This window comes from Leuresthes tenuis, unplaced genomic scaffold (assembly GCF_036924035.1).
Source record: "Leuresthes tenuis unplaced genomic scaffold, fLeuTen1.0.hap1 SCAF_57, whole genome shotgun sequence".
In the NCBI taxonomy this organism is placed as follows: domain Eukaryota; kingdom Metazoa; phylum Chordata; class Actinopteri; order Atheriniformes; family Atherinopsidae; genus Leuresthes; species Leuresthes tenuis.
Genome location: NW_027325411.1, coordinates 217,590 through 243,397, shown reverse-complemented (window position 1 = coordinate 243,397; position 25,808 = coordinate 217,590). Strand labels below are relative to the sequence as shown.

The 25,808-nt window shown below is 42.6% G+C and overlaps 6 non-coding genes across 6 annotated transcripts; 3 read left to right on the top strand and 3 right to left on the bottom strand.

Annotated features, from left to right (window-relative positions):
* The first annotated feature begins 14,063 nt into the window (after positions 1 to 14,063).
* LOC140285818 (U2 spliceosomal RNA) lies at positions 14,064 to 14,254 on the top strand. The gene has a single exon (XR_011910766.1). It is a non-coding gene; the product is annotated as a U2 spliceosomal RNA (small nuclear RNA).
* A 411-nt stretch (positions 14,255 to 14,665) lies between these two features.
* LOC140285825 (U5 spliceosomal RNA) lies at positions 14,666 to 14,779 on the top strand. Its single transcript, XR_011910772.1, has one exon. It is a non-coding gene; the product is annotated as a U5 spliceosomal RNA (small nuclear RNA).
* A 275-nt stretch (positions 14,780 to 15,054) lies between these two features.
* LOC140285791 (U2 spliceosomal RNA) lies at positions 15,055 to 15,242 on the top strand. The gene has a single exon (XR_011910742.1). It is a non-coding gene; the product is annotated as a U2 spliceosomal RNA (small nuclear RNA).
* Positions 15,243 to 21,918: 6,676 nt separating this feature from the next.
* LOC140285801 (U2 spliceosomal RNA) lies at positions 21,919 to 22,104 on the bottom strand. Its single transcript, XR_011910751.1, has one exon. It is a non-coding gene; the product is annotated as a U2 spliceosomal RNA (small nuclear RNA).
* Positions 22,105 to 22,379: 275 nt separating this feature from the next.
* LOC140285821 (U5 spliceosomal RNA) lies at positions 22,380 to 22,493 on the bottom strand. Its single transcript, XR_011910769.1, has one exon. It is a non-coding gene; the product is annotated as a U5 spliceosomal RNA (small nuclear RNA).
* Positions 22,494 to 22,880: 387 nt separating this feature from the next.
* Positions 22,881 to 23,071, bottom strand: LOC140285794 (U2 spliceosomal RNA). Its single transcript, XR_011910745.1, has one exon. It is a non-coding gene; the product is annotated as a U2 spliceosomal RNA (small nuclear RNA).
* Between the last annotated feature and the right edge of the window lie 2,737 nt (positions 23,072 to 25,808).

The following is a 25,808-nucleotide window of genomic DNA, read 5'->3' as shown; positions in this document are numbered from 1 at the left end:
ACCATGGATAAGAGCACCTAAGAGAGCTTCGAGAAAAGAGTAGTTAGGAATAAAGTTCCTGCAGTAAGATGTTATACCTAAGAATGACATAAGCTGTTTTTTAGTAACCGGTTTAGGAATGATCTGAACTGCAGCAACACGTTTAGGAGAAAGTGAGCGCCCATCCTTAGAAATCACATGACCCAAAAAGGTGACTTCGTCCTGTACAAACTGTAAATTAGAAAGGCTGGCTTTATGGCCATAAGAATGAAGATGTTTCAACAGATTCACTGTCTTTTTCACACTGTTGTTTAGATGGACTACATAAAAGGATGTCATCCACATACTGCAAAAGAGCAGAGCCTGTGGTTGATTGAAGTTAATCCAGACTAGCTTTGAGGGCAGCATTGTAAATAGTGGGACTTTCACAGTACCCCTGGCATAACCGGGTAAAAGTCCAAGATCTCCCTTCAAACTAAAAAGCAAACCAAAATGGGCTATCAGGGTGCACTGGCGACAAGTCAACCACTGAGAAAAACTGTGCATCTGATGTAATTTGAGACAAAATAGTGTGTGGGTTGGGCACAGTAGGAGCATGTGGCTGAACTGCAGCATTCACCGCTTGGAGGTCCTGTACAAAACGCCATTCATCTGGCTGGCCAGCATCTTTAATCTTTTTAACAGGAAACAATGGAGTAAGCACAGGTGAATTTTCAAAAGGAACAATAACGCCTGTTTTCTGAAAAGATTGAAAAACAGGTTTAATCCCTTTAATTGCTTCAGGTTTAAAAGGGTATTGTTTTTTACATGGACAAAAGTCTGATTTAGGGGTGACAATTACTGGTTCACAGCCTTTTATCAACCCCACATCATATTTGCTCTTAGCCCAAAGATCATTGGATACTTCAGCCAACATGGGTATCGAAGACAAATCTGTTTCAGATAAAAAACATGCTTCAAAATGTGATTCTGTGGTAGGAATTAAGTCCACAGTTCTTTGACAATGCATTGTACTCAAAAATGTTTTTTTGTATGCTGACAATCGTTCAGAAAACATCAAATTTGGATCAGCAGGTGAAACGGTCCACTCCATTTATTTCTGACATGTAGCAACAAACTCTCCCACACCTTGACACTGCCAGTGTGTACATTTGGCCAAGGAAATGTGAGGGCGAGTACCACAAACATTAAAAAAATCGAAGTGCTCTGGAGTGAGCGACACAGCCAATAAAGTAGGCGCACATATTTTTTCACTTCTTCTCATAGTCATTGTCAGGCCCCAAAGAAATGTGTGATGTGCAGTGCAAATCAGTAGGTTGCATGAAATCAGAAAGGGGTGAAACTAACACTTTTGCTTCTTCCACTAGTTGTTGTGAAAAAGGAGAGCTGGGAAGTTTCCACTCATAAGCATATGTAAGTGCCGATGAATCAAACTGCACTGCTGTGAAAACTTTGTCAGGCTGTAACATAACCTTAACACCCTCTGGTGTAGAAGTTAAAATAATGCCTAATTTACACATGAGATCACAGCCCATCAGGTTAATGGGACACAACTCTGATAACAAAAATGAGTGTTTGAAGGAGAGCTCATCCGGAGTGACAACACGCAATGGGCATTGTCATTTTCTCCTTCACAACCTGGCCTGATGCAGACATACAGTAAACGTGGTTTCCACTTAACTTTGGAGGACAATCAAACTCCCCTGACGTCACTACTGATGAACATAAGTTCCTATATTCTGAGAGAAATATCTTTGCTCTAGGACGGAAATAGCATGCAAAACTTTACTACGTGAATCATATTCGGCAAGCGTTTCTTCACTACACAGAGCAGGAAAAATGTGTGAGTGTGTTTGTGCTATCACCCATTAGTGGAGGCTCCGCTGCCGCGTGACGTCCAGAACCTGCCTCCCACCCTCAGTCAGTCTTTTGCCCAATTTCATCACTTTTCAGCTGTGGACAGTCCTTCTTCCAGTGTCCAGTCTGGCCACAGTAAAAACAAATATTCGGATCATAGCTCTGGCGTGGCCCATTTCGACCTCCTCTCCCACACGTCCACGTCTTCGACTTCGGCCTCGTCCTCTGTTTACACCAACTGCGTAATACATGGTCATGGCTGCCAAATGCCAAAAACCATCCCACGTAAATGTTCTTTACTTCAGTGGCGACATCTGGCATGAGGCCTTTAATTATTGCATCGCAGACTGTGGCCTTCTCTCAGCCAAACACCTCTGATCTCGCTTTTCATGATGTAAGGTTGGGCATTCAGACCTTGCTTCACCTGCTTTTCACCAAATATAGTCGGACATTCACACCTTCTTGCAGCCGAACACTTCCGCTCCACCTTTTAGTGTTCTATCACACCTTTTTTTTCACCGCATTTTATAGATTATGGTTGGAAATTCTCAACCACTCTCATCCGAAGACCTCTCCTTCCGCTTTTGTTAATATATTTGAACTTTAGTCGGACATTCACACCTTCTTGCAGCCGAACCACCTCCGCTCCCTGTTTTGATCATGTATGGTCTGGCAATACTACCTTTTCTTACCCGTTTGTGAGTAATTATGGCTGGACATTCACACCTACTTGCAGCCGAACACCACCTCTCCCGCTTTTGATGATGTATGGTCCGGCATTCTTACCTTTTCTAACACATTTTTCAGCAATTATGGTCGGAGATTCATACCTCCTTACAGCTGAACACCTCCGCTCCTGCATTTGATGGTGTATAGTTGGGCATTCTCACCCTTTCTCATCAGCTTTTTGCAAATTATGATCTAACATTCACACCTGCTTTTGATGATGTATAGTTGGACATTCACACCTTTTCTTACCCATTTTTCAGGAATTTTTCATTTTTCAGGAATTATGGACATTCAAACCTTCCTGCAGCTGAACACCTCCTCTCCCGCTTATGATCATGTGCGGTTTGATATTCGAAAATTTTCTTTCATGTTTTCTAGCAATTTTTGATGGACATTCAGACCTTCTTGCAGCTGAACACCTCCGCTCCCGCTTTTGATGGTGTATAGTCGGGCTTTCGATTATTTTCTTCCCCGTTTTTAAAAAAATTATGGTTGGACATTCAGACCTTCTTGCAGCCGAAAACCTCCGCTCCCTCTTTTGATCATACATTGTCGGGCATTTGCACCTTTTCTTACCCGCTTTTTACAAACCATGGTCGGACTTTCACACCTTCTTGTAGCCGAACACATACGCTCCCACTATTGATTGTGTACAGTCGGGTATTTTAACCTTTTCTTACCCGCTTTTTACCAACTATGGTCGGACATTCCATTGCATGCAATACTCTCCCATGGTCCTGATTCATTACCCAAATCCCTTGGTCTCTGATGACCGCTGTGCTTGCTGACTTTCTCAAGGATGCGGTGTACAAAATCATCAGTCCCTTCACCAGGTTTCTGTTTGCAGGTGTAAATGTGGGACATATTGATTTTGGTTGGAAATTGAGTGGTGATGGCTTGACACAGTCTTTGGATGGCTGCTTCATATTGAGCGTTATCATTATGTCCTCGTTCACTGTTGGTAGGTCGCAAATCCAGTTGTAGCATACTGGCCTCTATTTTGCAGAGGTCGGTCAGTTTGAACTTTTTTGCCAATATGCGACGCAATTCAACCCCAGTCAGGCAGAATTGTGCGCAGAAATCTCGCAACTCGTCAGCAAAATGGGGTCCAGAAATCTCTGGATCTGGTAAGCATTGTTATGCTTCCATGATGTCAGTCTCAGTCCAGGGTCGATAAACCAGTAATGGTCCAGTGGGAACTGCAACTTTAACCATAGGCATGGTTTGAATCTGGTTTTGTTTTTTCTCAAGTTTAGATCTCTGAAGTCCAGATTGTGGGTAAAGGATTTTTGTCACTTGCGTTAAAAGTTCTTGGGCAGGTACGCTGGAGAACCAAACGTCTTCCTTTTCCTCATCATCAGACCTATGTAACTGATGTTGTGAGAATGATGGAATTTCTTCCCGAGGGAGGATGGAAGAAGTCCCTTCTTTCCGAGAGCCAGAGGCTTGTGGCAGGGCTGGCTGTTGTTGTTGCAGGCGTCGTGGAGGGCAGGAGTCCAGGTCTGGATCCGGCACAGCTAATACTAAATTATTATCATCATTCCGTCATGGCATTTGTTTAACATTTTCCTTTCTTTCTCTTAATACACTTTATTTTTTCCAAAATTCTATACCTTTCTTACTTCTTATTTAAACTTAATTTTCTTTTTTTTGCTTCATCTCTTTCTCATATTTGCAAAACTTTCTTATTTCTAACATACTAAAAGAACCTTCAGGTGGAAAACCTCTGGACCATATGTCTTTTTCATTTCATCATGCTCAGGTCCCCCGGTAGGGTCAAAAGTCTGAGACCTACTGTTTCCCATTCTCAGACTTGGAATGGGGAAATATATTCCTTCACTCAAAGGACGTCTCCAATGAGGACCTTAATCTGTACTCACACTTCTTCGGAGTACTTCACACTTCTTCGGACTGCTTCAAAAGTTTCACTTACCCATGAAATCTCTGTCTCACTAATGACACAACCGGGAAACCCTCTTTTATTCAAATAAAAACTAAAAAGCAGTCCTATCGTCTCAGACTATCATATTTCAAAAATGATCCCAGCGCTGGTATTCAGGAAAAGGACCTGCCAGTCCTCTCTCTCAGAAAAGGCCTTGGAGGTATGAGGCTGGAACAGCTACTTCAGTCCAGGCTGGCCATGCACTGCGATCCGGTCCAGAGACACCAGTCGAGGGATCCTGTTCGTGACGCCAAAATTGTGGTGGAAATTTAGTAACGCACAGAGTCAGTTATTTTCTTCTGAGGAGATAAGAGGCTTTAATAATAATATCTTGAAAGAGAGAACAGCACAGTACAGAATACAGAGTTGCACTGACCACTGAAGTAAAAACACACAGTTATATTGCCCGCTCATCACGTCATCTGTCTTTGGTTGATAGTTGATTGTTCTTCTAACTTTCCTCCCCAACCATCAGTTTAGGTTACCCAAAAGGAGTGTATTGCTCCATCACAAGTATGCTTCTTTCACAAACAGGGTAATATGAAGAATTTTATGCCTGAAACCTATTTAGACATGCAAAAATATGAAGGACAAAGTAGTTTTAACTTGGTTTGAGTGAAGGAATTCATTTTATAACAAAATCTGAAATTGTGTAGAACTCGTGAAAATAAGCTTATTCTCGGATTCCTAAAGGTTTAGTGTTGTTCTTTCCTATCCTGCAAAGTACAACGTTCTTTTTTGTTTAAAGCTATTTAGACATGGATAAATATGAAGGACAAAGCAGTTTTAACTTGGTTTGAGTGAAGGAATTAATTTTATATCAAAATCCGGAATTGTGTAGAACTCGTGAAAAGAAGCTTATTCTTATTACACCAGTCGCAGCAGCCCGGGCCTGACACCCACCATCACCCAGGCCCCCCCAGGCCCCTCCCAATAGGGGAAAAGCACACCCCCACACAGACCCCCTCCCCCTCACCGCACGCCCCAACACCCTAAAAAAACCAACCACCTGCGGACACCTTCGAGTTCCCAGAGCAACAAGCCCGGCACCAGGACCTGCACCAACCCACGCATACTGTGGCATGTCCAGGGCAACCCAGACCCCCCAGGCACAGGCAGGGCCCCGCCCCGGGCACAAGGCAGCGGCAAGCCACCAGGTCAAGGCCCAGCCCCACCACCCACGCCAGAGCGGCCCGGTCACCCGGTACAGAGCCAGCAGCCACCACCCCAAGGCCCCTAAGGGACCCCGCCCCACACCGCAAGACAACCCAACCCGCAAGCCCCCAAAACTGCCCTCCAAGCCCGACACACAGTCCCCCCCAGCAATGACCAACCCGGTCCCCACGACCCGAGAGACCACCAGACGCCCGAAGCCACACAGCTCCCCCCAGCACACACCCAACCGCCCAGAGCGATTTCTAAACTGGTTAATACACAGATTGTTCTTCGCTTTCCAGTTCATGAGAATAGTTTTCTTTGCTATACATAACACTGTGAGGATCATGTGTGCTAAGCTAAATTCCACGTTGATGTTGTCTAAGTCACCCAGTATGCACAGTGTGGGGCATGCAGGAATGCTACACTTTAGTCATGTTGATAGGTCCGCACAGACTTCAAGCCAGAACTTCTGGACAGGCGCACAAAACCACAAAGCGTGTGCAAAATCATCAGGTGTGTTATCTGTGCAATGTGAGCAGATGTTTGAGTGTGTTAGACCCATCCTGAACATCCTTTGTCCTGTATAGTGTGTTCTATGAAGAATTTTGTATTGTATGAGCTGTAAATTAGGATTTTGAGTCATTCTGAAGGTGTTCAAACATATTTGTGGCCAGAAGCTATGACTAGAACTGATGGATAAATCTGCCTCCCATTTTGAGGACGGTAGAGACATTGTGTCATCTATCTTAGACAATAATTTATATATTTTTGATAGTAGTTTTGGGGTGCAGATGCTTAGAAATTCTGCTACCCTAATCGGGAGTTGTAAGTCTGGTTGGTGGAGGATATATTTCTTTGTTATTATAGACTTAAGTTGTTGATATTCTAGGAATTTATTGCTGCCTATCTCATGTTGTGATATGAGCTCATCAAATGAAATAAAATGCCCATTTTGGATTATATGTTCCAGATGTTTGATTCTTTTGATCTTCCACAGAGTAAAGTTTAGCATTTTTTTGTTTTGCAGGATGTCAGGATTGTTCCAGATGGGTGTAAGCTTACACGGGACAAGTGAAGACTTTGTTATTTTAAGAAATTCCCACCAGGCTGTCAGAGAGGTGCTGATGTTAATGCTTTTGAAACATTTGTGATTTTTTACGTTTTGACTAATAAGTGGCAGGTCAGAGATTTCCAGATTATCACACAATGCTTGTTCTATATTTATCCATGTTCATCTATTGGGCTAGGTTTAAACCATTTTGATATATACCGTAACCTATTGGCTAAGGAATAGTGCTGAAAATTAGGTAAATCTAATCCACCACTGTCCTTGGTCTTCTGTAGGGTTTTTAAACTAATACGTGGTGGTTTGTTTTTCCACAGAAATTTGGAGATGCATGAATCTAGTGACTTAAACCAAGTAGCAGGTTGGTTTTATGGGGATCATTGAGAACAAATAGTTAACTTTTGGTAGTATCATCATTTTAATGGTTGTAACTCTCTCCATAAGTGATATAGGTAAGGACTTCTAACGAGAGAGATTGTCCTCTACTGTCTTTAATAATTGCACATAAATTAGCTTTGTTAGCTCTGAGAGCCTGGAGGAAATGTTTATGCCTAAATATCTAATATTTCCTGACTGTAAAGTGATCGCAGGTATATTCTGGACCCTACAGTTAATGGGCAGAACTGTGGTCTTAGACCAATTGATAGAGTAGTCAGAAAGTGCTGAGAATTTATTTATGAGTGTGATCGTGTGAGTGAGAGACGTCTGTGAGTTCTGAAGGAAAAGTAATACATCATCAGCATAAAGACTTATTTTATGCTCAATATTTTGGGGTTGGATGTCTTTAATATTTCTATCTTGTCTGATAGCAGCTGCTAAAGGTTTGATGAAAATAGCAAAAAAGTGAGGGAGAAAGTGAGCAACCCTGTCTTGTACTTCTCTGCAGACTGAAGCTTGGAGAAGTTTGATCATTTGTCCTGACACTTGCATTTGGGGAGTCAGTTATTTTCTTGTGAGGAGATAAGAGGCTTTAATAATAATATCTTGCAAGAGAGAACAACACAGTACAGAATACAGAGTTGCTCTGACCACTGAAGCAAAAACACACAGTTATATTGCCCGCTCATCACGTCATCTGTTTTTGGGTATAATTGATTGTTCTTCTAACTTTCCTCCCCAACCATCAGTTGAGGTTACCCAGACACACTCGTAAATACCAGCCTAACCCTGTCCCCCCTAAAGTGCAGCTATCTCATTATAACAAGCCCACCATTGTAAAGAGGAATTTAAGAAAACAGGGCAGGGTGGTACCTTGCAGCTCGGTCATTTGCAGGTTATACACAGTAACACTCAATACAATGCATATAAGAATTATTTTCCATTACATTCCTCCCTTTTGATTATAATAATACCATTATATTAATCAACCCAAAAGAAACAAGGAAAATAATAACTTTATCTGTAAAACATCAGCCTGCATTTGCACACAACGTGAGTTTAAAATGCAGGCATCATAGTAATAAAGGGTCCAATGATAAACAATCAAAACATGAACAATTAAACATGATTATCTTCATCCCTCTCTAAGTCAGCGTCACTAGAGGAAAAATTTTGAAAGCAAGAAAGTTATTTGAGTCATTTGGTCTTTTTCACACTGTTGTTTAGATGGACTACATAAAAGGATGTCATCCACATACTGCAAAAGAGCAGAGCCTGTGGTTGATTGAAGTTAATCCAGACTAGCTTTGAGGGCAGCATTGTAAATAGTGGGACTTTCACAGTACCCCTGGCATAACCGGGTAAAAGTCCAAGATCTCCCTTCAAACTAAAAAGCAAACCAAAATGGGCTATCAGGGTGCACTGGCGACAAGTCAACCACTGAGAAAAACTGTGCATCTGATGTAATTTGAGACAAAATAGTGTGTGGGTTGGGCACAGTAGGAGCATGTGGCTGAACTGCAGCATTCACCGCTTGGAGGTCCTGTACAAAACTGTACACATCATATTTGCTCTTAGCCCAAAGATCATTGGGCACTTCAGCCAACATGAGTATCGAAGACAAATCTGTTTCAGATAAAAAAACATGCTTCAAAATGTGATTCTGTGGTAGGAATTAAGTCCACAGTTCTTTGACAATGCATTGTACTCAAAAATGTTTTTTTGTATGCTGACAATCGTTCAGAAAACATCAAATTTGGATCAGCAGGTGAAACAGTCCACTCCATTTCTTTCTGACATGTAGCAACAAACTCTCCCACACCTTGTCACTGCCAGTGTGTACGTTTGGCCAAGGAAATGTGAGGGCGAGTACCACAAACATTAAAAAAATCGAAGTGCTCTGGAGTGAGCGACACAGCCAATAAAGTAGGCGCACATATTTTTTCACTTCTTCTCATAGTCATTGTCAGGCCCCAAAGAAATGTGTGATGTGCAGTGCAAATCAGTAGGTTGCATGAAATCAGAAAGGGGTGAAACTAACACTTTTGCTTCTTCCACTAGTTGTTGTGAAAAAGGAGAGCTGGGAAGTTTCCACTCATAAGCATATGTAAGTGCCGATGAATCAAACTGCACTGCTGTGAAAACTTTGTCAGGCTGTAACATAACCTTAACACCCTCTAGTGTAGAAGTTAAAATAATGCCTAATTTACACATGAGATCACAGCCCATCAGGTTAATGGGACACAACTCTGATAACAAAAATGAGTGTTTGAAGGAGAGCTCATCGGGAGTGACAACACGCAATGGGCATTGTCATTTTCTCCTTCACAACCTGGCCTGATGCAGACATACAGTAAACGTGGTTTCCACTTAACTTTGGAGGACAATCAAACTCCCCTGACGTCACTACTGATGAACATAAGTTCCTATATTCTGAGAGAAATATCTTTGCTCTGGGACGGAAATAGCATGCAAAACTTTACTACGTGAATCACAGTCGGCAAGCGTTGCTTCACTACACAGAGCAGGAAAAATGTGTGAGTGTGTTTGTGCTATCACCCATTAGTGGAGGCTCCGCTGCCGCGTGACGTCCAGAACCTGCCTCCCACCCTCAGTCAGCCTTTTGCCCAATTTCATCACTTTTTAGCTGTGGACAGTCCTTCTTCCAGTGTCCAGTCTGGCCACAGTAAAAACAAATATTCGGATCATAGCTCTGGCGTGGCCCATTTCGACCTCCTCTCCCACACGTCCACGTCTTCGACTTCGGCCTCGTCCTCTGTTTACACCAACTGCGTAATACATGGTCATGGTTGCCAAATGCAGCTCCTTTTCACACTTGTCCCTTTTGGTTGTCTTACGCGTCTCAACTTGGTTCTGAGCATGGCGAGCATATCGGCGAACGTCAGCCAAACGAGGACCCTCACACCATCCCACGTAAATGTTCTTTACTTCAGTGGCGACATCTATATAATATTGTCTGGGTCCCGTTAAAACATGTATTTTTCCCATCTAATTCCTTGTTTGCTTTAAAACAAGTATTCCCCATTTTCTATCCCTTCAGTAGCCAACCAGTTTGTATGGAGTACACTGGAGCAACTTGACTGATCAGTAAAACACTGCTTTTGTTGTCACCGCAAGGCTTCCCCCGTCGGTTGTTTCACTGAGACACTACTGAGTAACTACAACTCAACACAGTTTATACACATAACATTCATATACATACTAACAAACAAACAAACAATAATTTATCGCAATTTTCTCATCTCTGTTTGAACGTACACCCAGGTAAATATTCCTGTAGTCTTCTCATACCGACTATGGACCCATTCATTGTTTAACTTCACTGTTTTGCAAATCCTAATTGAATATTACACATTGACATTGAACTTTACTGGATAAGCAGGTCTTCATTGCATTCAGCAGCCTATATGTGAGCATCTATGTGTAAGCTGTTCTTCTTTGCATTTATCAGCAGCAAGCAATTCTTCACTGCACATGCATATGTAAATAGTAAAACAATTCCAATGTGATAGCGAAACCTTCTATATCACAGTGGTTTCTAAGATCTATTTTAAGTTCTTTGCCATCAGTGAGATGACATAGTTTACAAAGTGTGTAAAATTATCACTGAAGATCTTTTCAGGAATTTCAAATCTAGAAATGAGTTATTTTACGCGTGATTTTGCTACTGAGAGTGCATCTGCTTGTGCACATGGAAATATTTCAGACCATTTGGTAAAAACCTCTGTTGTCACTGAGCAGAATCGTTTCCCTTAACATTAATTTAGTTCAATGAAATCTACACAATAATGAAATAATGAAATCCAAACAAATATGTTGAAAAAGATACACTGGCTTAGGGAATTATCTTCGTTTTGGTCTTAGATTGCCCTGTGGAATGTATTTTGCACATATTTGACCTGCTAGACAAAACTTTATTCATTTATTTATTCTAAAAAAAAAAATTCAATAATTAGTAAAACCATATGCTGTAAAAACCTTGTTCATTATTGCTTCCATCCCTCCTGTTGAGACATGACATGGTCCGTGGCTCAATACTGCAGCATATTTAAACAAATTCTTTGGCAGTATGGTTTTCCTTCCGGTCATTCATACGAGTCTATTGTAGATGGCAATTGAATAACATCTAATAATGCTAAAATATTTGTAGTTTATACATTTAGCTGTGGATGTCAACATACCTGTTTTTCCAATGCTGTGTTAACACATGTACAGTTGAGAAGGCATACTGACTGTCAGTGTAAACGTTAACAACCTTTTTGTTATTTAATTTACAAGCTTCAGTTAAAGCTACCAATTCGACTGCTTGAACAGAGTAATTTTTTGGTAGTGGTTGTTTTAAGAAAACTTCAGTTTCTGTTACTACTGCAAATCCTGTAGCATTTGTGCCATCAGGGTTTTTTGCTTGACCTGTTGAATAAATATAGTTATTTCTGCATTTTCATAACGTATATCAGTTAAGTCTGGCCTGGGTAAAACACTGATGGTTATTTCTGACATGCAATCATGAGGCTTTCCATCTGTGGGGTAGGTAGCAGTGTGGATGGATTAAGTGTAGCACATCTCTCGACAACAAGGTGTGGCTGTGAAAGAAGAACTCTTATGTAGGAGAGATGTCTGGTAAAGATATTTTGTTAAGTAACCATATCACAGCCACTGCATGAGGTACCTTAAGTGTTAATGGGTGAAATAACACCATTATTGTTGATGCCTGCACTGCCAATGGCTTCTGGCCATTGATTCAAAAGTACGATCTCGTCCCTTTTTCCCCCTTTCAGTGGACACTGGCCCCTAATTACCGCAATTCAGCAGGGGGTCTTTCATTAGGAGTACTGGACTCCCCCGTGCACGGTTTCAGCTCCGACCCTGGAAAGCGGAAAAAACGTTGAGATCTGGTTTGAGGACCCAATTGTTGAGAAAAGTCTCTCAATGAGACTCAGAGTTGCTGGAGTCAGTTAATGCAAATGTTTAATCTTGCAGCAAGTTCAAGAATGTGTGTGTGTATGGGTGTATGTGTGTGAACGTGTGTGAGTTTGTGTGTGTGAGAGTTTAAAGAACCTGTTATCCACAGGCAGGTCTTAACTAGTATGGCACAGGTCCAGCCTGTCTCATCTTTTTTGGAAGGTCCAGCGCTCGGCCGTAACCCTTCTGTCTGTTTGGACTCTCACATACATTCGGTTAATCATAGAAAAATGAGAACAAAACTTTTTAGCCCCTTAAATTCATAAAACAGACATGGTGCAGTTATTTCCATTCTAGAAAATAAGAGTAATCACCACCATTCCTATAAATTCTGGATATTCTAACAATCTGAATCTTTTTTAAATGTTCGATGAAGCCCATTGCTGTTCTGTTTAGAGACTCAGCTGATCATAAACCAAGTTTTGCTCTTGAACCAAGCTTCTAAACTCTTCACCTTTTTCATTTCTCAGTTAGTATTCACTTTAAAACTGATTAAAAGAAAAATTAAATGAATGCCTATCAACAAATGTGGGATCTAAACTCTAGTGCTTTCTCTAAAATAATTTCTTTTCTCAATTCAGAAATGTATGTGTGTAAGTCACAACACCCGTGACACCAAAACGGCTTTCTTTTCTCTCTTTTCTCTACACTCTGCACTGTGAGCACACACACCAAATCAGAAAGGACTGTGGGGACACAAAACCGCTCTCTCTCTTTTTTTTTTGATTGTGTGCCAGGGCGTTGTCTCACGTATTAGATTATGCTTAAGATACGAATGGGTTTATCAGTCACATCAGAATCCATACATACTGATCCTCCAATAATAAAATGGTCGGATCTTATCAAACACACTTTGTTTCTTGTGACAAGTCAGCGAAACAGCGTATACACGTCAAGACACTGAATCAAGTTTGCCACAAGAACTCATAAGTTTGGCAGTATTGCTCTGCCGTCAGCAATCATACACCCATTTTATTTTCATGAGACATGTGCAGGCACCTGTTCATCTACTGTTCTATCACTATGAATTAGTTTATCTATTATCAATAAGGATACTTCTACAACTACTATCAAAGTATGTCCGGACTTCTTATGTTGTCAGTTGCTATATATGAATAAGTGGGTTGCTACTGAAAAGCATTAAGCATGTCACACAGCCCAAACATATAACATTTCAGGACACACCACACAGTTAACAACCACAGTGAAGCGTGTCAAAGCCCAAACATGTAACATTCAACAGGACACTTACACAACACATTCAAATCAAACAGTCAGACAACATACAAGAACATATACACCAGCCGGCATTGCTCCCTGCCTATTTTCCTACAACTCACTATGTGTGCGCACACCTTTATTCACAAACTCTTCAACTTATACTCTTTTACCGAAGCTGCTACAGCTCGATAAGCCAAATACCCTTAGATCCTATTTCGGTGAATTTGACATCTGCCTTGTATGTAACAGATTAGCGGTTTAGCAGTTTTAATTTAGTTTGAGTGAAGGAATTCATTTTATAGCAAAATCCGAAATCGTGAAGAACTCATGAAAGTAAGCTTATTCTCGGATTCCTGAAACTTTAGATTTGCTCTTTCTTTTACTGCAAAGTACAACGTTGAGCAGCACTAATGAGTTGTTTCTATTTTTGGCAGGCTTTACCTTTGCGGATGAAGCCCTTTCTGTCTGTGCAAAAGAAATCTTGTTACTGTGCAGAGTGACTTCTCTGAGTAGAGTCGCCTTACTTGTTGCGACTGTGCCGATGTTCGAAGCTGGAGTGCAAAGTTGTTGCTTGAATGGTGCTCACTGGAGCGTGTGGTAGTGTAAAGTTATACCATTTAAAAGGGCTGAAGAGTGCTTAGTGCAGCGGGTGGGCGGAGGTGCAAAGTGACACTATGGCCATAAAAAGAACACCGCTACAAGTGCGCATTGTGCCAGGAAGGGCCCTCGGACGTGAACCAGTGGACAGTTATCGCTTCTCGGCCTTTTGGCTAAGATCAAGTGTAACATCTGTTCTTATCAGTTTAATGTCTGATATGTCCTCTATGCGAGGACTACATATTAAATGGATTTTTATCAATAGGAGTTGAAAAAGGAGCTTGCTCCGTTCACTCCAAGCATCGACCCGGTACTGCAGTGCCGCTGGGAACGGTGCGCTCTCCTCTGCTCTTGTGAAAAAGCAAACAGCGGTGCAGGATGGAAGTTTCAGGGAGCCTAAGATGAAACTTTCTTTTAATCTGCTGAGAAAAGAGAGTGAATGCGAAGCAGACTTTAACACGGCTCTGGGAGCGAGCCGAGTGCGGGCTAACCGGGAGAATTGCTTGAAAGAAACGCGACACCGAATGAGCAGTCAGAACAAAGCCTCAATACGGTGTTCCCGTGTTGTTTGTGGCTGCCTTGTCTTTTGCACAGAGTAAAAGACAAGGCAGCCATCAAATAGGGCCCGATTGTTCCTACTTGGTCAGCCGAGGAGCAAGGGGGGGGAGCAAGCATCTCAACCAAGCAAAGCTCACCATGGGGAAGGTGGCTATGCCAACTAGCCTGATGCCCTGCTCCCGCAGTGATGGATAATCGTACACTGGTTTCTCTTCATAATGTACAACTCCTTCGCCCTTTACTAAAGACTTCCGTGGAGAGCAGCACTAATGAATTGTTTCTATTTTTGGCAGGCTTTACCTTTGCGGGTGAAGCCCTTTCTGTCTGTGCAAAAGAAATCTTGTTACTGTGCAGAGTGACTTCTCTGAGTAGAGTCGCCTTACTTGTTGCGACTGTGCCGATGTTGCTTGAATGGTGCTCGCTGGAGCGTGCGGTAGTGTAAAGTTATACCATTTAAAAGGGTTGAAGAGTGCTCAGTGCAGCGGGTGGGCGGAGGTGCAAAGTGACACTATGGCCATAAAACGAACACCGCTACAAGTGCGCATTGTGCCAGGAAGGGCCCTCGGACGTGAACCAGTGGACAGATATCGCTTTTCGGCCTTTTGGCTAAGATCAAGTGTAGTATCTGTACTTATCAGTTTAATATGTGATATGTCTATGCGAGGACTACATATTAAATGGATTTTTATCAATAGGAGTTGAAAAAGGAGCTTGCTCCGTTCACTCCAAGCATCGACCCGGTACTGCAGTGCCGCTGGGAACGGTGCGCTCTCCTCTGCTCTTGTGAAAAAGCAAACAGCGGTGCAGGATGGAAGTTTCTTTTAATCTGCTGAGAAAAGAGAGTGAATGCGAAGCAGACTTTAACACGGCTCTGGGAGCGAGCCGAGTGCGGGCTAACCAGGAGAATTGCTTGAAAGAAACGCGACACCGAATGAGCGGTCAGAACAAAGCCTCAATACGGTGTTCCTGTGGTGTTTTTATAAAATGCGGTGTAAAAAAAGGTGTGAATGCCCCATAGAAAACTAAAAGGTGGAGCGGAAGTGTTCGGCTGCAAGAAGGTGTGAATGTCCGACTATATTTGGTGAAAAGCAGGTGAAGCAAGGTCTGAATGCCCAACCTTACATCATCAAAAGCGAGATCAGAGGTTTTTGGCTGCAAGAAGGCCATAGTTTGCCAAAAGCGGGTAAGGTGCGAATGATCGGCTAAATATCAACAAAAGTGGGGGCGGAGGTCTTCGGATGCAAGTGGGTGTGAATATCCCACCATACAAGTATGGTGGAGAGGAAGCTGTGAATGGCCGACCATAGTTTGCAAAAAGCGGGTAAGAAAAGGTGCGAATGTCCAACCATACATGATCAAAACAGGGAGCGGAGGTGTTTGGCTGCGACAAGGTGTGAATGTCCACCCATAATTAATGAAAAGCGGGCAACAAATAGGTTCGAATGCCCAACCATACATCATCAAAAGCAGGAGTGGATGTGTTCGGCTACAAGAAGGTTTGAATGTCCGAGCATAGTTTGTAAAAAGCGGGTAAGAAAAGGTTCGAATGCCCGAACATACACCATCAAAAGAGGGAGCGGAGGTGTTCCGCTGTAAGACGGTGTGAATGTCCGACCATAGTTGGTAAAAAGTGGGTATGAAAAGGTTCGAATGCCCAAATTCGGCTGCAAAAAACTGTGTTCGGCTGCAAAAAGGTGTGAATGTTCGACTAAATTTTGTAAAAAGCGGGTAAGACAAGGTGCGAATGCCTGACAATGTATGATCAAAAGCGGTAGCGGAGGTGTTCAGCTGCAAGAAGGTCTAAATGTCCATTTTTAATTGCTAGAAAACATGAAAGAAAATTTTCGAAAATCAATCCGCACATGATCATAAGTGGGAGAGGTGTTCAGCTGCAAGAAGGTGTGAATGTCCTACCACAATTGCTGAAAAATGTGTTAGAAACGGTAAGAATGCCGGACCATACATCATCAAAAGCTAGAGAGGTGGTGTTCGGCTGCAAGTAGGTGTGAATGTCTGACTAAAGTTCAAATATATTAACAAAAGCGGGAGGAGAGGTCTTCGGATGAGTGGTTGAGAATTTCCAACCATAATCTATAAAATGCGGTGAAAAAAAAGGTGTGATAGATACCTAAAAGGTGGAGCGGAAGTGTTCGGCTGCAAGAAGGTGTGAATGTTATATATATAGTTGGTGAAAAGCAGGAAAAGCAAGGTCTGAATGCCCAATCTTACATCATCAAAAGCGAGATCAGAGGTGTTTGGCGGCAAGAAAACGGGTAAGGTGTGAATGACCGACTAAATATCAACAAAAGTGGGGGCGGAGGTCTTCGGATGCAAGTGGGTGTGAATATCCCACCATACAAGTATGGTGGAGAGGAAGCTGTGAATGGCCGACCATAGTTTGCAAAAAGCGGGTGAGAAAAGGTGCGAATGTCCAACCATACATGATCAAAACAGGGAGCGGAGGTGTTTGGCTGCGACAAGGTGTGAATGTCCACCCATAATTAATGAAAAGCGGGCAACAAGTAGGTTCGAATGCCCAACCATACATCAACAAAAGCAGGAGTGGATGTGTTTGGCTACAAGAAGGTTTGAATGTCCGAGCATAGTTTGTAAAAAGCGGGTAAGAAAAGGAGCGAATGCCCGACAAAGTATGATCAAAAGAGGGAGTGGAGGTTTTCGGCTACAAGAAGGTTTGAATGTACGACCATAGTTTGTAAAAAGTGGGTAATAAAAGGTGCGAATGCCCGAACATACACCATCAAAAGAGGGAGCGGAGGTGTTCCGCTGAAAGACGGTGTGAATGTCCGACCATAGTTGGTAAAAAGCGGGTAAGAAAAGGTTCGAATGCCCGAATATATACCATCAAAAGCGGAAGCGGAGGTGTTCGGCTGTAAGAAGTTGTGAACGTCCGACCAAAGTTTGTAAAAAGCAGTTAAGAAAAGGTGCGAATATCCAACCAAACATAATCAAAAGTGGGAGCAGAGCTGTTCGACTGCAAGTAGGTGTGAATGTCCACCCATAATTCCTGAAAAATGGGTAAGAAAAGGTGCGAATGCCCAACCATACATCATCAAAAGAAGAAGTGGATGTGTTCTGCTACAAGAAGGTTTGAATGTCCGACCATAGTTTGTGAAAAGTGGGTAAGAAAAAGTTTGAATGCCCGAACATACACCATCAAAAGAGGGAGCGGAGGTGTTCCGCTGTAAGACGGTGTGAATGTCCGACCATAATTGGTAAAAAGCGGGTAAGAAAAGGTTAAAATACCCGACTGTACACAATCAATAGCGGGAGCGGAGTTGTTCAGCTACAAGAAGGTGTGAAAGTCCGACCATGGTTTGTAAAACGCGGGTAAGACAAGGTGCGAATGCCCGACAATGTATGATCAAAAGAGGGAGCGGAGGTGTTCGGCTGCAAGGTCTGAATTTCCAACCATAATTTGTAAACACCGTTGAAGAAAAGCCTCGAAAGCCCGACTATACACCATCAAAAGCGGGAGCAGAGGTGTTCAGCTGCACACAATCAGGTTTTTGCAAATTATGATCTGACATTCACACATGCTTTTGATGATGTATGGTTGGGCATTCGCACCTTTTTTTACCCATTTTTCAGGAATTATGGGTGGACATTCACACCTTCTTGCAGCTGAACACCTCCTCTCCCGCATATGATCATGTGCGGTTTTATATTCGAAAATTTTCTTTCATTTTTTCTAGCAATTATTGATGGACATTCAGACCTTCTTGCAGCTGAACCCCTCTGCTGCCGCTTTTGATGGTGTATAGTCGGGCTTTCGAGCCTTTTCTTCCCCGGTTTTTACAAATTATGGTTGGAAATTCAGACCTTCTTTTAGCCGAAAACCTCCGCTCCCTCTTTTGATCATACATTGTCGGGCATTCGCACCTTTTCTTACCCGCTATTTACAAAAAATGGTCGGCCATTCACACCTTCTTGTAGCCGAACACATTCGCTCCCGCTATTGATTGTGTACAGTCGGGTATTTTAACCAACTACGGTCGGACATTCACACCTTCTTATGGCGGAACACCTCCGCTCCCTCTTTTGATGGTGTATGTTCGGGCATTCGAACCTTTTCTTACCCGCTTTTTACAAACTATGCTCGGACATTCAAACCTTCTTGTAGCCGAACACATCCAGTCCTGCTTTTGATGATGTATGGTTGGGCATTCGCACCTTTTTTTTTACCCATTTTTGAGGAATTATGGGTGGACATTCACACCTTCTTGCAGCTGAACACCTCCTCTCCCACTTATGATCATGTGCGGTTGGATATTCGAAAAAAATTTTTCATGTTTTCTAGCAATTATTGATGGACATTCAGACCTTCTTGCAGCTGAACACCTCCGCTCCCGCTTTTGATGGTGTATAGTTGGGCTTCCGAGCCTTTTCTTCCCCGGTTTTTACAAATTATGGTTGGACATTTAGACCTTCTTGCAGCCGAAAACCTCTGTTCCCTCTTTTGATCATACATTGTCGGGCATTTGCACCTTTTCTTACCCGCTTTTTACCAATTATGGTCGGATATTCACACCTTCTTACAGCGGAAAACCTCCGCTCCCTTTTTTGATCATTTATGGTCTGGCAATACTACCTTTTCTTACCCGTTTTTGAGTAATTATGGCTGGACATTCACACCTTCTTGCAGCGAAACACCTCCGCTCCCTCTTTTCATTTGTGTATGTAAGGGCATTCGAACCTTTTCTTACCCGCCTTTTACAAACTATGGTCGGACATTCAAACCTTCTTGTGGCCGAACACATCCACTTCTGCTTTTGATGATGTATAGTTGGGCATTCACACCTTTTCTTACCCATTTTTCAGTAATTATTGGTGGACTTTCACACCTTCTTGTAGCCGAACAACTCCGCTTCCGCTATTGATTGTGTACAGTCGGGTTTTTTTAATCTTTTATTACCCGCTTTTTACCAACTATGGTCGGACATTCGCAGCATCTTACAGCGGAACACCTCCGCTCCCTCTTTTGATGGTGTATGTTCGGGCATTCGAACTTTTTCTTACCCACTTTTTACAAACTATGGTCGGACATTCAAACCTTCTTGTTGCAGAACACATCCACTTCTTCTTTTGATGATGTATGGTTGGGCATTCGCACCTTTTCTTACCCATTTTTGAGGAATTATGGGTGGACATTCACACCTTCTTGCAGCTGAACACCTCTTCTCCCACTTATGATCATGTGCGGTTGGATATTCGAAATTTTTTTTTCATGTTTTCTAGCAATTATTGATGGACATTCAGACCTTCTTGCAGCTGAACACCTCCGCTCCCGCTTTTGATGGTGTATAGTTGGGCTTCGGAGCCTTTTCTTCCCCGGTTTTTACAAATTATGGTTGGACATTTAGACCTTCTTGCAGCCGAAAACCTCCGCTCCCTCTTTTGATCATACATTGTCGGGCATTTGCACCTTTTCTTACCCGCTTTTTACCAATTATGGTCGGATATTCACACCTTCTTACAGCGGAAAACCTCCGCTCCCTTTTTTGATCATTTATGGTCTGGCAATACTACCTTTTCTTACCCGTTTTTGAGTAATTATGGCTGGACATTCACAGCTTCTTGCAGCCGAACACCTCTTCTCCCGCTTTGGATGATGAATGGTCCGGCATTCTTACCTTTTCTAACACATTTTTCAGCAATTATTGTCGGTCATTCACACCTTTCTCATCAGCTTTTTGCAAATTATGATCTGACATTCACACCTACTTGCAGCCGAACACCTCGGCTTCCGCTTTTGATGGTGTATATTTTGGCATTCGAACCTTTTCTTACCCGCTTTTTACCAACTATGGTCGGACATTCACACCTTCTTACAGCGGAACACCTCCGCTCCCTCTTTTGATGGTGTATGTTCTGGCATTCGAACCTTTTCTCACCCACTTTTTACAAACTATGCTCGGACATTCACACCTTCTTGCAGCGAAACACCTCCGCTCCCTCTTTTGATTATGTATGTACGGGCATTCGAACCTTTTCTTACCCGCCTTTTACAAACTATGGTCGGACATTCAAACCTTCTTGTGGCCGAACACATCCACTTCTGCTTTTGATGATGTATAGTTGGGCATTCACACCTTTTCTTACCCATTTTTCAGTAATTATTGGTGGACTTACACACCTTCTTGTAGCCGAACAACTCCGCTTCCGCTATTGATTGTGTACAGTCGGGTTTTTTAACCTTTTTTTACCCGCTTTTTACCAACTATGGTCGGACATTCGCAGCATCTTACAGCGGAACACCTCCGCTCCCTCTTTTGATGGTGTATGTTCGGGCATTCAAACTTTTTCTTACCCACTTTTTACAAACTATGGTCGGATATTCAAACCTTCTTGTAGCAGAACACATCCACTTCTTCTTTTGATGATGTATGGTTGGGCATTCGCACCTTTTCTTACCCATTTTTCAGGAATTATGGGTGGACATTCACACCTACTTGCAGTCGAACAGCTCTGCTCCCACTTTTGATTATGTTTGGTTGGATATTCGAACCTTTTCTTAACTGCTTTTTACAAACTTTGGTCGGACATTCACAACTTCTTACAGCCGAACACCTCCGCTTCCGTTTTGATGGTATATATTCGGGCATTCGAACCTTTTCTTACCCGCTTTTTACCAACTATGGTCGGACATTCACACCGTCTTTCAGCGGAACACCTCCGCTCCCTCTTTTGATGGTGTATGTTCGGGCATTCGAACCTTTTCTTACCCGCTTTTTACAAACTATGCTCGGACATTCAAACCTTCTTGTAGCCGAACACATCCACTCCTGCTTTTGATGATGTATGGTTGGGCATTCGAACCTACTTGTTGCCCGCTTTTCATTAATTATGGGTGGACATTCACACCTTGTCGCAGCAAAACACCTCCGCTCCCTGTTTTGATCATGTATGGTTGGACATTCGCACCTTTTCTCACCCGCTTTTTGCAAACTATGGTCGGCCATTCACAGCTTCCTCTCCACCATACTTGTATGGTGGGATATTCACACCCACTTGCATCCGAAGACCTCCGCCCCCACTTTTGTTGATATTTAGCCGATCATTCGCACCTTACCCGCTTTTGGCAAACTATGGCCTTCTTGCAGCCAAAAACCTCTTATCTCGCTTTTGATGATGTAAGGTTGGGCATTCAGACCTTGCTTCACCTGCTTTTCACCAAATATAGTCGGACATTCACACCTTCTTGCAGCCGAACACTTCCGCTCCACCTTTTAGTTTTCTATGGGGCATTCACACCTTTTTTTACACCGCATTTTATAAAAACACCACAAGAACACCGTATTGAGATTTTGTTCTGACCGCTCATTCGGTGTCGCGTATCTTTCAAGCAATTCTCCTGGTTAGCCCGCACTCGGCTCGCTACCAGAGCCGTGTTAAAGTCTGCTTTGCATTCACTCTCTTTTCTCAGCAGATTAAAAGAAACTTCCATCCTGCACCGCTGTTTGCTTTTTCACAAGAGCAGAGGAGAGCGCACCGTTCCTTTTTCAAATCCTATTGATAAAAATCCATTTAATATGTAGTCCTTGCATAGACATATCACATATTAAACTGATAAGTACAGATACTACACTTGATCTTAGCCAAAAGGCCGAGAAGCGATATCTGTCCACTGGTTCACGTCCGAGGGCCCTTCCTGGCACAATGCGCACTTGTAGCGGTGTTCTTTTTATGGCCATAGTGTCACTTTGCACCTCCGCCCACCCGCTGCACTGAGCACTCTTCAACCCTTTTAAATGGTATAACTTTACACTACCGCACGCTCCAGCGAGCACCATTCAAGCAACATCGGCACAGTCGCAACAAGTAAGGCGACTCTACTCAGAGAAGTCACTCTGCACAGTAACAAGATTTCTTTTGCACAGACAGAAAGGGCTTCACCCGCAAAGGTAAAGCCTGCCAAAAATAGAAACAATTCATTAGTGCTGCTCTCCACGGAAGTCTTTAGTAAAAGGCGAAAGACTTGTACATTATGAAGAGAAACCAGTGTACGATTATCCATCACTGCGGGAGCATGGCATCAGGCTAGTTGGCATAGCCACCTTCCCCATGGTGAGCTTTGCTTGGTTGAGACGCTTGCTCCCCCCCTTGCTCCTCGGCTGACCAAGTAGGAACAATCGGGCCCTATTCGATGGCTGCCTTGTCTTTTACTCTGTGCAAAAGACAAGGCAGCCACAAACAACACAGGAACACCGTATTGAGGCTTTGTTCTGACTGCTCATTCGGTGTCGCGTTTCTTTCAAGCAATTGTCCCGGTTAGCCCGCACTCGGCTCGCTCCCAGAGCCGTGTTAAAGTCTGCTTCGCATTCACTCTCTTTTCTCAGCAGATTAAAAGAAACTTCCATCCTGCACCGCTGTTTGCTTTTTCACAAGAGCAGAGGAGAGCGCACCGTTCCCAGCGGCACTGCAGTACCGGGTCGATGCTTGGAGTGAACGGAGCAAGCTCCTTTTTCAACTCCTATTGATAAAAATCCATTTAATATGTAGTCCTCGCATAGAGGACATATCAGACATTAAACTGATAAGAACAGATACTACACTTGATCTTAGCCAAAAGGCCGAGAAGCGATAACTGTCCACTGGTTCACGTCCGAGGGCCCTTCCTGGCACAATGCGCACTTGTAGCGGTGTTCTTTTTATGGCCATAGTGTCACTTTGCACCTCCGCCCACCCGCTGCACTGAGCACTCTTCAGCCCTTTTAAATGGTATAACTTTACACTACCACACGCTCCAGCGAGCACCATTCAAGCAACAACTTTGCACTCCAGCTTCGAACATCGGCACAGTCGCAACAAGTAAGGCGACTCTACTCAGAGAAGTCACTCTGCACAGTAACAAGATTTCTTTTGCACAGACAGAAAGGGCTTCATCCGCAAAGGTAAAGCCTGCCAAAAATAGAAACAACTCATTAGTGCTGCTCAACGTTGTACTTTGCAGTAAAAGAAAGAGCAAATCTAAAGTTTCAGGAATCCGAGAATAAGCTTACTTTCATGAGTTCTTCACGATTTCGGATTTTGCTATAAAATGAATTCCTTCACTCAAACTAAATTAAAACTGCTAAACCGCTAATCTGTTACATACAAGGCAGATGTCAAATTCACCGAAATAGGATCTAAGGGTATTTGGCCAATCGAGCTGTAGCAGCTTCGGTAAAAGAGTATAAGTTGAAGAGTTTGTGAATAAAGGTGTGCGCACACATAGTGAGTTGTAGGAAAATAGGCAGGGAGCAATGCTGGCTGGGGTATATGTTCTTGTATGTTGTCTGACTGTTTGATTTGAATGTGTTGTGTAAGTGTCCTGTTGAATGTTACATGTTTGGGCTTTGACACGCTTCACTGTGGTTGTTAACTGTGTGGTGTGTCCTGAAATGTTATATGTTTGGGCTGTGTGACATGCTTAATGCTTTTCAGTAGCAACCCACTTATTCATATATAGCAACTGACAACATAAGAAGTCTGGACATACTTTGATAGTAGTTGTAGAAGTATCCTTATTGATAATAGATAAACTAATTCATAGTGATAGAACAGTAGATGAACAGGTGCCTGCACATGTCTCATGAAAATAAAATGGGTGTATGATTGCTGACGGCAGAGCAATACTGCCAAACTTATGAGTTCTTGTGGCAAACTTGATTCAGTGTCTTGACGTGTATACGCTGTTTCGCTGACTTGTCACAAGAAACAAAGTGTGTTTGATAAGATCCGACCATTTTATTACGGGAGGATCAGTATGTATGGATTCTGATGTGACTGATAAACCCATTCGTATCTTAAGCATAATCTAATACGTGAGACAACGCCCTGGCACACATTATGGACTGTCCCCACAGTCCATAATGTAGAAAAGAGAGAAAAAAGCCTTTCTGATTTGGTGTGTGTGCTCACAGTGCAGAGTGTAGAGAAAAGAGAGAAAAGAAAGCCGTTTTGGTGTCACGGGTGTTGCGACTTACACACACACATTTCTGAATTGAGAAAGGAAATTATTTTAGAGAAAGCACTAGAGTTTAGATCCCACATTTGTTGATAGGCATTCATTTAATTTTTCTTTTAATCAGTTTTAAAGTGAATACTAACTGAGAAATGAAAAAGGTGAAGAGTTTAGAAGCTTGGTTCAAGAGCAAAACTTGGTTTATGATCAGCTGAGTCTCTAAACAGAACAGCAAAGGGCTTCATCGAACATTTAAAAAAGATTCAGATTGTTAGAATATCCAGAATTTATAGGAATGGTGGTGATTACTCTTATTTTCTAGAATGGAAATAACTGCACCATGTCTGTTTTATGAATTTAAGGGGCTAAAAAGTTTTGTTCTCGTTTTTCTATGATTAACCGAATGTATGTGAGAGTCCAAACAGACAGAAGGGTTACGGCCGAGCGCTGGACCTTCCAAAAAAGATGAGACAGGCTGGACCTGTGCCATACTAGTTAAGACCTGCCTGTGGATAACAGGTTCTTTAAACTCTCACACACACAAACTCACACACGTTCGCACACATACACCCATACACACACACATTCTTGAACTTGCTGCAAGATTAAACATTTGCATTAACTGACTCCAGCAACTCTGAGTCTCATTGAGAGACTTTTCTCAACAATTGGGTCCTCAAACCAGATCTCAACGTTTTTTCCGCTTTCCAGGGTCGGAGCTGAAACCGTGCACGGGGGAGTCCAGTACTCCTAATGAAAGACCCCCTGCTGAATTGCGGTAATTAGGGGCCAGTGTCCACTGAAAGGGGGAAACAGGGACGAGATCGTACTTTTGAATCAATGGCCAGAAGCCATTGGCAGTGCAGGCATCAACAATAATGGTGTTATTTCACCCATTAACACTTAAGGTACCTCATGCAGTGGCTGTGATATGGTTACTTAACAAAATATCTTTACCAGACATCTCTCCTACATAACAGTTCTTCTTTCACAGCCACACCTTGTTGTCGAGAGATGTGCTACACTTAATCCATCCACACTGCTACCTACCCCACAGATGGAAAGCCTCATGATTGCATGTCAGAAATAACCATCAGTGTTTTACCCAGGCCAGACTTAACTGATATACGTTATGAAAATGCAGAAATAACTATATTTATTCAACAGGTCAAGCAAAAAACCCTGATGGCACAAATGCTACAGGATTTGCAGTAGTAACAGAAACTGAAGTTTTCTTAAAACAACCACTACCAAAAAATTACTCTGTTCAAGCAGTCGAAGTGGTAGCTTTAACTGAAGCTTGTAAATTAAATAACAAAAAGGTTGTTAACGTTTACACTGACAGTCAGTATGCCTTCTCAACTGTACATGTGTTA